Here is a 10,968-nt window from a genome sequence, read left to right on the forward strand (position 1 = left end):
AACTTACATTATTTATATAGTGCTTTAAGATGTTTAAAGAACTATTCCCTCCCCAGTTGATAAATGGTCAAAGAATATGAACAGGCAGTTTTCAGATGAAGAAATTAAAGTTATCTATCGTCATGTGAAAAATGCTCTAAAACACTATTGATTAGAGAAATGAAAATCAAAACAACTCTGGGGTAACACATCATACATATCAGATTGGCTAACAGGACAAAACAAGAAAACGATAAATGTGTTGTGCATATATAAATATATTAGTGTATATATATACATAGATGGATAGATAGGCACACAAACATATAGAGGTCTATATACTTACCTATGTACACATGTACATTACATTCATTAGCTAGAAATCAATTATTAAGCTCTCACTGTGTGTCAAGCACTGTGCTAAGCATTAACCATACAAAAGAAGGAAAACACAAAAACAAAACATGTTTCCTTACCTCAAAAAATTCAGTGTAATGAAGGAGACAGCATGTACATAGTTACACATTTGTGTATCATTAGATATACATCAATCACAATCTTATGATTAATACCATTTAAACTTAAGGTAATCTCTGAGGGAAGGGACTATTCTCAATGAAATTGTGAAAGACCTCTGGCAGAATGTGGAATTTTTCCTGAATCTTGAAGAAGATCAGAGAATTCAGGAGTCTGAAGGGAGGAGGGAGAACATTCAAGGCATGGTGGATTGCTAGTTCATAAGTATAAAGTTCAGAAATATAATGTTGTATATGACGAAGGGCAATCAAACCAGTGTATGGGGATCACAGATAAAGACAATAAAGTGTAAGACAAATTTAAAAAATGTAGGAAGTATCAAAGTGGTAAAGGGATTTAAATGACAGAGGATTTTAAACGTATTTCTAGTAATAATAGGGAGTCCCTGAAGTTTATTGAATGGGGGACTGACATTGTGATATTTATGCTTTCATAGTTTCCCAAAGTGGGTGAAACAGAGTCCCTTGGAGGATTCAGGAACAATCAGGGAGATTCTGGTAGCCTTATATGCAACTGGGGGTATTGAATAAAAATAAGGGGGTGGTAGAAGCATAAGGAAAGAAGAGAAGAAAATTTTGAAAAACCATTCATACCTGTGTCATCTGTTGTGTAACAGAGTTAAAGTCGTAGTGATTATATTATTTTCCAAATAAACAAAATGCAAGTTATAATGGATCAGTGGTTGTCTTCCAAAAGGTCTTAATGACAAAGTGTTGGCAAGCTAGCATGTTGGGAAATCTAGCATGCATCTAGAGTAATATGCATGTGTAATGACTTCTTTACAATATGATGTTATACGGTTATATGATGTAATATTGCATCATCAAAATTTCAATGCAGAAAAATACTACAAATTTACAATAAATTATTGAATTTAAGATGCATCATGCACACACATATATTAAATGATGCAAATTTGAAACAAATTTTAAAACAAAAACATTAAAGAAAGTATATTTCCAGGGAAGGCTAAGTATTTTTTTAAAGAGGTGGTAGGTCAAATAATTTTTGGAACCTCTTTTTTAGATAAATCATTTTAATAACTAAATGAGAGGCAGATTTTAGAAGATGTTTGAGGGAGGGAGACACAACCAGAAGGTTACTTGAGTATTCCAGGTGGGAATTGATGTGGACCTATATTCAGAAGATTGATAGCAGAGATGATATGAAGGTAAAAATGTCAAGATTATACAATTTGGATATGTGTGATGGAAGGAATTGAGGAATAAAGGATGACAATGAAGTTGTAACCTCAGGACACTGGTAGTATTATAGTGCCATTGATAGGAATAGGGAAGTCAGGAGGAAATTAGCTTTGGAGAAAAAGATGAGTTCTATTTTAACACGTTGAATTCAAGATACCTATGGGACATCGAATTTGGGACAGCCAAATGACAGCTGAGAGTATAGAACTGAGGCCTAGGAGAGAGGATAGGTCTACACATATTGATATGGGAATCACTGGTGTAGACATAATTAAACTGATAGAAGTTGCTGAACTCCCCAAGCATGATAATTTAGAGAAAAAAGAGAAGAGGGTTTAGGAAAGAGCATTGGAGCCTTAGAGAACACCCAAAGTTATTGTGTATGGGCTAGATGAAAATTCAGCAAAGGAGACTGAGGATTAAAAATATCACAGGTAGGATAACTAATAGAGCAGTGTCACAGAAATTTATAAAGGAGAGACTATCTAAGAGTATAAAAGAGTATATGGTGATTGACAGTGTCAAAGACTATAGAAATGTCAAGAAGGATGAGGGTTGAGGTAATTGGTGCTGAGGGCATTAGATTTGGCAATTAGGAGATGATTAGTAATGTGGATACAATATAAGTATATGTTAATTTTTTTTAAAGAATTCCATTTAAAAAATTAGCATCTGGAGGAACAATTTTCTCAAAACTAACCTCCTCAGGGGAGAAGACCTCAGCCTGCGCATGAAAGTGTCCTGAACTTTCATCTTCTATATACCACAAAGCAAACATTTCATTTTCTCCAGAACAAGGCATCTTCCACCTCCTGCTGCCAGACCAATTTTCTAACCGGGATAGGGAAACCCTCCAGTCCTAATAGCAGCCCTCCCTTTGACTTTATGCCTCCCATCTACTGCTTCAATTCTTTCAGGGCATAAGAGTGATGACCTTAACTCAGTGATGAACATTCTCACAACTGGTCATATCTGGCCCATCCCAGTGACTCTAACTTCCTGTAGATCATCATCCAAGCACCATTTCTCACTTGTACTACACAATTCCTTATTCACATCCTGCTCAATCTTCCAACACCAGTTTCATTCTAATCCCACCCAGCCTGTCCACAGTACCCTTTGGAACTTCCTTTTTTTCCTCTTTAATCTATTCCTTTCTAATTGCTTCCAAATACTAGATCTTACAGAAATATGGCTACCCCATGATGACACAGCCTCCTTAACTGCTCTTTCAGGTATTGACTGCATTTTTCACTCATCCCACATGACTCATTGGTCAAGGCAGAGCAGTTAAAAAATGTGTTGCTTACCATTGCCACTTCCAGATTCTCCTCCTTTCATCACACATTTGATTCCTTTGAGATTCATTATATTCAAATCTACCACCATATCAAAATTCTGGTAGTTATTTTCTACAGACCCCAAGGTCATTTCCCTTTCTTCCTCAATGAGTTTGATAGCTGGGTTACAATTTTTATGTTCTCCTGAACTCCTGCCTTCACACTAATGGAAATTAAACAAACATACTGATTCTCCCTCATATTATCTAACCACTCAGTTCCTCAACTGAAAAACCTCCCATCAGCTACTCTTCCACCCTATCTCAGCCACCCACACACAAAGATGGTCATACCCTTAATCTTACCATCACCCATAAATACACCATCTTCATGTTCAAGAATTCTGAAGTCCTCTTATAAGGTCATAATCTATTGGCTTTTCACCTTTCCCTCCCTTATATAAGCCTACTCTTTATCCTCACCATGAACTCCATTCTCTTGAATTCTCATTTCTCTCTGAGGCCACCTCCCTTGCAATAGCCACTCTCTCTCCTTCTCCCCATCTTGACTCCTTGGTGAAGCAATTCAACTCAACACTGTCTTCTTCCCTCGAGTCTCTACCCCCCATATTTTATTTCTGTAAATGCCCAGCCAAGCCTCATCCTTGGATCATGCCCAAGTTCTTATAGATGTACTGCTGAATGAAGGTGGAGAAAATCAACAGTTATGACTGGGTCCACTACAAATTTGTGTTGAATAACCTCAACTGGGCCCTCCCAGCTGCTAGACAATTCTATTATACCTTCATTATCAACTTTCTATCCCACTCTCTACACTTTTCTAAACCTTTTAATCTATCTTCAAACCTGCAATGGTTATCCCTCCCCTAACTCTCTCAGCTGAGATCATCTTATATTTTTTTCCCGTGCACTCTCTTTCCCTTCTTCCTCAACTTCTATCACTCAGAAAAATCTTTTCTTTCTTCCTTCCAAAATTAACTCCTTTATTTATTCAAGCAATCCTATTCCACAATATCTCCTGCATCAGATTCTTCCCTGCTATCCCTAGTCTTCCATGTTTTTTTCTTCTTCTATATATTTCATATTCCTGGATAGAAACAATTTTAGCATTCATTTTTAAAAATTTTGAATTGTAAATTCTCTCCTCCCCTAAAAGGAAAGCAATTTGATATAGGTTTACATGTGCAGTCATGCAAAACGTATTTACATATTAGTCATGTTGTGAAAGAAAACACACAAAAAAAACCAAGCAAAATAAAGTAAAAACATGCTTTGATCTGCTTCAAATGCCATCAATTCTGTCTCTTAAAGTGGATAGAATTTTTCATAAGTCCTTCAGAATTGTCTGGTATCATTGTACTACTGAATATAGCTAAGTAATTCACTAATGGTCATTATACAATATTGTTGTCGTGTTTACTATTCTCCTGGTTTTGCTCATTTCACTTTATATCAATTCATGTAAATCTTTATAAGATTTTTTGAAAGCATCCTGCTTATTATTTCTTATACCACACTAGTATTTAATCACAATTATATACCACAACTTGTTCAGCCATGTCCAAATTATGGACATCCCCTCAATTTCTAATTCATTACCACTAAATTCATAAATCTAAATATTCACACAAATCATAAAATCACAAATTTACAGCCACTAAAAATGGCTATAAGTATTTTGGGGCATATAGGTCCTTTTACTTTTGGGGAGATCTCTTTTGAATAGAGACCTAGTAGTGATATTTCTGGGTCAAAGGGTATGTATTGTTTTATAGCCCTTTGGGCATAGTTCCAATTTGCTCTCCTGAATGTCTAGATCAGTTCATGATTCCACCAACAATGCATATGTTCCATTTTTTTCACATCCCCTCCAACATTTGTCATTTTTCTTTTCTATCATATTAGCCAATCTGATAGATGAGAGGTAGTACCTCAGAGTTGTTATTATTTGCATTTATCTAATCAATAGTGATTTAGAGCATTTTTTTCATATGATGATAGACAACTCTGATTTCTTCTGAAATCTGCTTATTTCCTCTTACCATTTGCCAATTGGGAAATTACTTGAATTCCTATAAATTTGATTCAGTTCTCTCTATATGTGAGAAATAAGTCCTTAATCAGAGAAACTTTCTCTAATTTTTTTACAATTATGATTACTGTAGTTCCCTCAATCCTATTCTGTCCTCTGTTCATCCTTCTCTCCTTTCACCCTGTCCTTCCTTCAAAGTGTATTGCTTCTGACCACTACCTCCCCCAATCCACACTCCCTTCTGTCACTACTCCCCTTCTCTAATCTTCCTCCTCTCCTTATTCCCTATAAGGTAAAATAGATTTCTTTACCCAACTGTGTGTGTATGTTATTTATTTTTTGAGTCAATTCTAACGAGAATAAGGTTCAAGTATTGCCCACTACCCCTCCACCTTTCCCTCCACTGTAAAAGCTCTTTCAACCTTTTGTTAAGTGAGATAATTACCCCATTCTACTTCTCCCTACCCCCTTCTTCAATGGCTTCGCTTTTTCTACACATCTCTTTCACTTAATTTCAATCTCATCCTTTCTACTAGCTCATTTCATACTGTCTATAAACATAACCTTTTCTATCCTCTCCTGGAAAAAAAAAAACCCTACTTGATCCCTGATAACTATCATCTTATGTCTCTTTTGACTCTTGTAGCTAGACTCCTCAAAATGTCATCTAAAATAAATGTCTCAACTTTCTCTCCTATCACTCTCTTCTTAATCCCTTACAATATGACTTCTGACTTTGTCATTCCACTGAAACTGTTTTCTCCAAAGTTGCTAATGATCTCTTAGTTGCCAAATTATGTGGCCTTTCCTTAATCTTCATTCTTCTTGGCTTCTCTGCTGTGTTTGATAGTATTGATCACTCTCCCTTCCTTGATATTTTCTTCTCCCTAGGTTTTCAGGATACATCTACCTATTATACATTTGCCTCCTACCTACTTGACTGTTCTTTCTCTGTCTGCTTTACTAGATCTTCCTCATGAACATGCTTTCCAACCATAGGTGCCCCTTAGAGTTCTCCCCTAGGCCTTCTTCTCTTCTCTCTATACATCTTTGCTTGGTGATCTCATCATCTCCCATGGATTTAATTGTTATCTTTATGATGATGATTCTCAAATCTTCCTTTCTCATTCTAGTCTCTCTGCTAACAACCTACCTCACATTTTCAGGTGCTTTCAGACATCTCAAATTGAGTATATATTATTCATCTGAAATTCAATGTGTTGAAAACAAAGTTATAATCTTATTCTTCTCTTTGACTGCCATCCCTATTAACATAGGGGACAACATCATCCTCCCAGTCTCCCAGACTCTCAACCTAGGAGTCATCCTGGATTCCTCACTATCTCTCACTTCACATATACAAGTTGTTGCCAATGTCTGTCAATTTTACCTTTGAAACATCTTTTGAATACTCTCCATTCTCTCCTCTGATGCTTCCACCACTTTAATGCAGGCATTCATCACTTCACACCTTGATTATTGCAATAGCCTAATATGTCTGTGTGGCCAATTTTTTTTTCCACACTCCAATCTACCCTCCATTTAGCAAATAATGATTCCTAAAATGAAGATCAAATCATGACACTAACACTTTGTCCCCACTCAACAAGCTACAGTGGCTTCCTGTTGCCTCCAGGAACAAATACAAAATACTTTTTTTTGGCATTCAAAGTCCTTCATAATCTAGCCCCCTCTGTCTTTCCAGTCCTTTGATTCCTTACTCCCTTACGTGTACTCTTTGATCCAGTTATACTCGTGTCTTGGCAGTTTCACAAACAAGACACTCCATCTTTCAGCTCCAAGAATTCTCTTTGACTATTTCCCATGCCTGGACTGCTTTCCCTTCTCAACTCTCCTTAATGCCTTCTTTGGCTTTCTTTAAGACTGAATTAAAATTCCACCTTCTACAGGAATCATTATCCAACCCCTATTGATTTAATGCCTTCCCTATTAAATGTTTCTTATTTATCCCTTTATATAATTTGCTTTGTATGTATTTTTTCCATGCTGTCTTACCCTGTAGATTGTAAGCTTTGTGAGGGAAGGGATGTGTTTTCCCTTTTTTGTATATACTGGGCTTAGGACAGTACGTGACACATAGTAGGCTCTTAATGAATTTTCATTGATTAATCTGCAAATATCACTTATGAAACTCACAGTTCTTAAAATGCTTAAGAAATAAGGCATTTCTATGCTTTCCCTCAACACATCTTCCCTCATTCAAATGCTAGACAAATATAATAAATCAAGCAATGAGCCCATTCAGGCAAGGAGGGTAAATAAAAGAAAAAAAAGTCCTGCATTTTACAAGGATTAAAGTTAATATGATCCTAGAATGATATGCAAAAGTCTCATTTCTATGTTTAAAATAGAAAAAAAAACCACCCAGAATCTCTTTTAAAAATAGTTTTTAATATTTTAATAGTTAAAACAGATTCAAACATTTTAACTATATTTGGAGTCATTCTACTCCAAAATATACCATATAAAGGAGATCAGGGATGGAAAGTAAATACAAGGTTCAGTTGTCTTTAGGGGTGTTTGTTTTAATCATCTAGTATCTTGGCATGTGGCCCATCTCCTTGTTATACCAAAGCTGTGCTGCCTGAACAGCCACATCTACTTAAATATCCCAGCAGGTATCCTCTTTGGCAGTAATCAGCCCCTGATCCCAAAGCTTACATCCCCAGGAACAGCTGTTCCAGGACCACTTAGAATTATCTGATAACCAGGCACACACAAACAAGCATCCTGCTGCATCTTCCCTAAGCCATTTGCAGAGTGTGTATGTAAATCATGCATTGGTATTATGTACTTTTTTTTCACTTAGTATGGTTTTATAAAATGGTTGACTTTTTGCTTAATTTAGGTTTGAGATGGGGTGAACTGGAAGGCAATGGAATTTTGGAGTGTCTTGTTATTTATTTATTTTAGGAAATGAACAATTAACATACACTATTCAGGAAGACTGCCAAGGTATAACCTAGTTCAAATGAAAAAAAGTCATTCACATAACATTTGAATTACCATTGAAAGCAATTCAAAGAATATAATATTCTTCTATTTCTCTATTACACATTTATACTTCTATCTTTTATTTAAAATTAAATCAAAGTACATAATTGTTCAGTAAGGATTCTTGAAAACTTCTTTAAAATAAGCAGCAGTGTTGATTAAAACCATCACGAAACTGCTCCCTGATGCCTAATCATGGTGCAGAGGTGATCATGGGTTCCCCCCAGTTATGTTGGCACAGTGCAATCTCTTGCATGCAATGGTTGTGAATGGAAATGTCCCCTGTCCACAGTGGCTCGTCCCCAGGCAGGCCACAGATTAAGAAATATTTTGCCATAGCTATCTGTCAATATTGACAAAATTACCGTGATGGTAATTTGAAGATCTTCCTTGCTGCTTGACCCCTTGATAGGCTTAAGTGAATCTGAGGACTTTTCCTGATTTAAAAATATACTCTGCCCCCAATGGGCCAAATGTGGTCATACAGAGCCTGTGGTGGGAGGCTTGTTTTTCAGGAATGCCCAAACCTTGTTACTTTGTGATTGGGCAGTAGGTCACAAGGGTTGTGATGTTCTGTGACCCCGGAGAACACTACACACACACACACACACACACACACATATACATAAATACATATATATATATACACATATATGTATACACACACACACACATACTGTTACAGGAATGTAAATTTTTAAGATCTTCCCGACCCCTAGGTTAAGTCAGCCTGTGGTGGGGGGCTTGTTTCTCAGGAGATAGTTTGTGATTGGGCAGTGGGTCAAGAAGGTTATTACATTCTCTGAGCCAGGAGAAGGTTATATAAACCCTGATGTGAGGCTTTGCTTTGCGGTTCACTTTGAGAAGTGTTGTGTGATTTGACCAGATGAAACTATGGGCAGACATTGAGAGCCCCCCGACTTTGAAAACCCAGATGTTGATGCTTCCCTCTCTGGTAACTGTGATTAGGTATGGATATATGTAATGTGTGGACAGTTTGGAAGCCTGTCTGCTGAAATGTTGCTCTGTCTTATAACTTCTGCTTATAACCTCTGTATACTCTGAAGTTCAGGGTGCTGACCTTTTTCCTCTGAACTAGGTAAATGATATATGTTTGATTGATTAAAGCAAGATTGTTAACCCATTTTGAATTGCTTTCCTTTAGAAAAGTAGATCTAAGACCTGTATTGGCAGCCACCCTGGGGACGCTGGGGTGCTTGCTGCTACACACACACACACACACACACACACACACACACACACACACACACATTCACATATAAATGCATATATCTATATGTGTATGTGTATGTGTGTGTATACATACACATATACACTGCTGTGAAGTTTTGCTTTGGGGCTCAACTCATTGGACGAATTGTGTCATTTGGCCAGATGAGACTCTGGGCAGCTGTTGAGCCCCCCCCCCCCCAACTTTGAACATCCAGATGTTGTTGCTTCTCTCTCTGGTAACCGAATAGATATGGATGAGATGGTCAGACAGCTGGAAGCTCTATCTGTTGGTGTGTTTCTATGTCAGTATTTTTTGTCTGCTTGTAACTTCTGGTTGTATTTTCATTGAAGTTCAGGGTACTGACTCTTTCCCCTGAACTAGGTAAATGATATATGTTTGATTAAGCTAAGATAATTAACACCTTTTGAGTTGCTTTCCTTTAGATCAAAGAACCAATGGTAGCAGCCATCCTGGATATGCTAGTGTGCTTACTGCTACAACTACATATCCTCATATAGATATACACAAATGTATACACACATACATATATGTGTATATATATGCATATATACATGTATGGATGCCTATGTGTATATATATATACATGTATGAAAACTTAATCCTCCAATAATTTGAGGATATACATATACATATATACATGTATACATTTGCCTTAGCTCTTAGGAAAGTATTTGGCACATAGCAGGACATTTAATAAGTGCATCCTGACTAACTAGACAATATTCAAAGGAATTTTATTAGATGACCTCGAATCTCCTTATTGATGTGTAAATTAAATTGTTTTGTGCCTCAAACCCAATATTAAAAACTTCTATTCACAAAAAATACAACCTATCTAAAATTAGAAGCAGATTTATGTAATTCACTGATGCATTTTAAATAAAAATAAAAATTTGCATTTAAATAAAAACGGCTATATATTGTTGAAATATAAATTTATTTAATTTAACATGTTATATTTTATTTTTTCCTTATTTTAATGAGAGAATATCCTTAACTTTGTACTCCAGAATAAAGGGAGTCATTTTAATTTTGACCAATCTGTACTTTTGCGGAGAAAATCTCTTATCAGGGTGGGTAGATGGCACAGTGAGTAAGAGCGCCAGGCAGGAGTTGGGAGGACCTGGGATTGGTTCCAGCCTCAGATACTTAACACCCACCCACCTACACAAACACACACACTGACACAAACACAAAGAAAACTGGCTATGTAACCTTGGGCAAGTTACTTAACCCCAATTACTTAAAAAAAAAAAAAGAAAATCTCTTATCCTGTAGAAATCTAGGCTATTTGTGTTTAGAGGCAACTCATATGAAACTATTCAAGAAACTCATTATTATCATTATGACAGCCAAGCCTCATGGTTAAAATTTGTTGATGTAATTTGGAGAATGTGAAACCTAGAATGGATGTTTTAAGTTCATTTATTTTTCTTCCCACCCAGGCGAGACTCTAAAGTGCTGAGAGGTTAAGTTATGTTTGGTCTTTCCCACCCCCTCTCTCTCCGACTCCCTCCCTCCTCTCTCTCTCTCTCTCTCTCCCTCCCTCCTTCTCTCTCTTTCTCTCCCTCCCTCTCTCCCTCCCTCCCTCTCTCTCCCTCTCTCTCTCTCTCTCTCTCTCTCTCTCTCTCTCTCTCTCTCTCTC

Source organism: Petaurus breviceps, unplaced genomic scaffold, assembly GCF_028583685.1.
Source record: "Petaurus breviceps papuanus isolate PSGF00001 unplaced genomic scaffold, PetGlider_PUasm1.0 90895, whole genome shotgun sequence".
Lineage (NCBI taxonomy): Eukaryota > Metazoa > Chordata > Mammalia > Diprotodontia > Petauridae > Petaurus > Petaurus breviceps.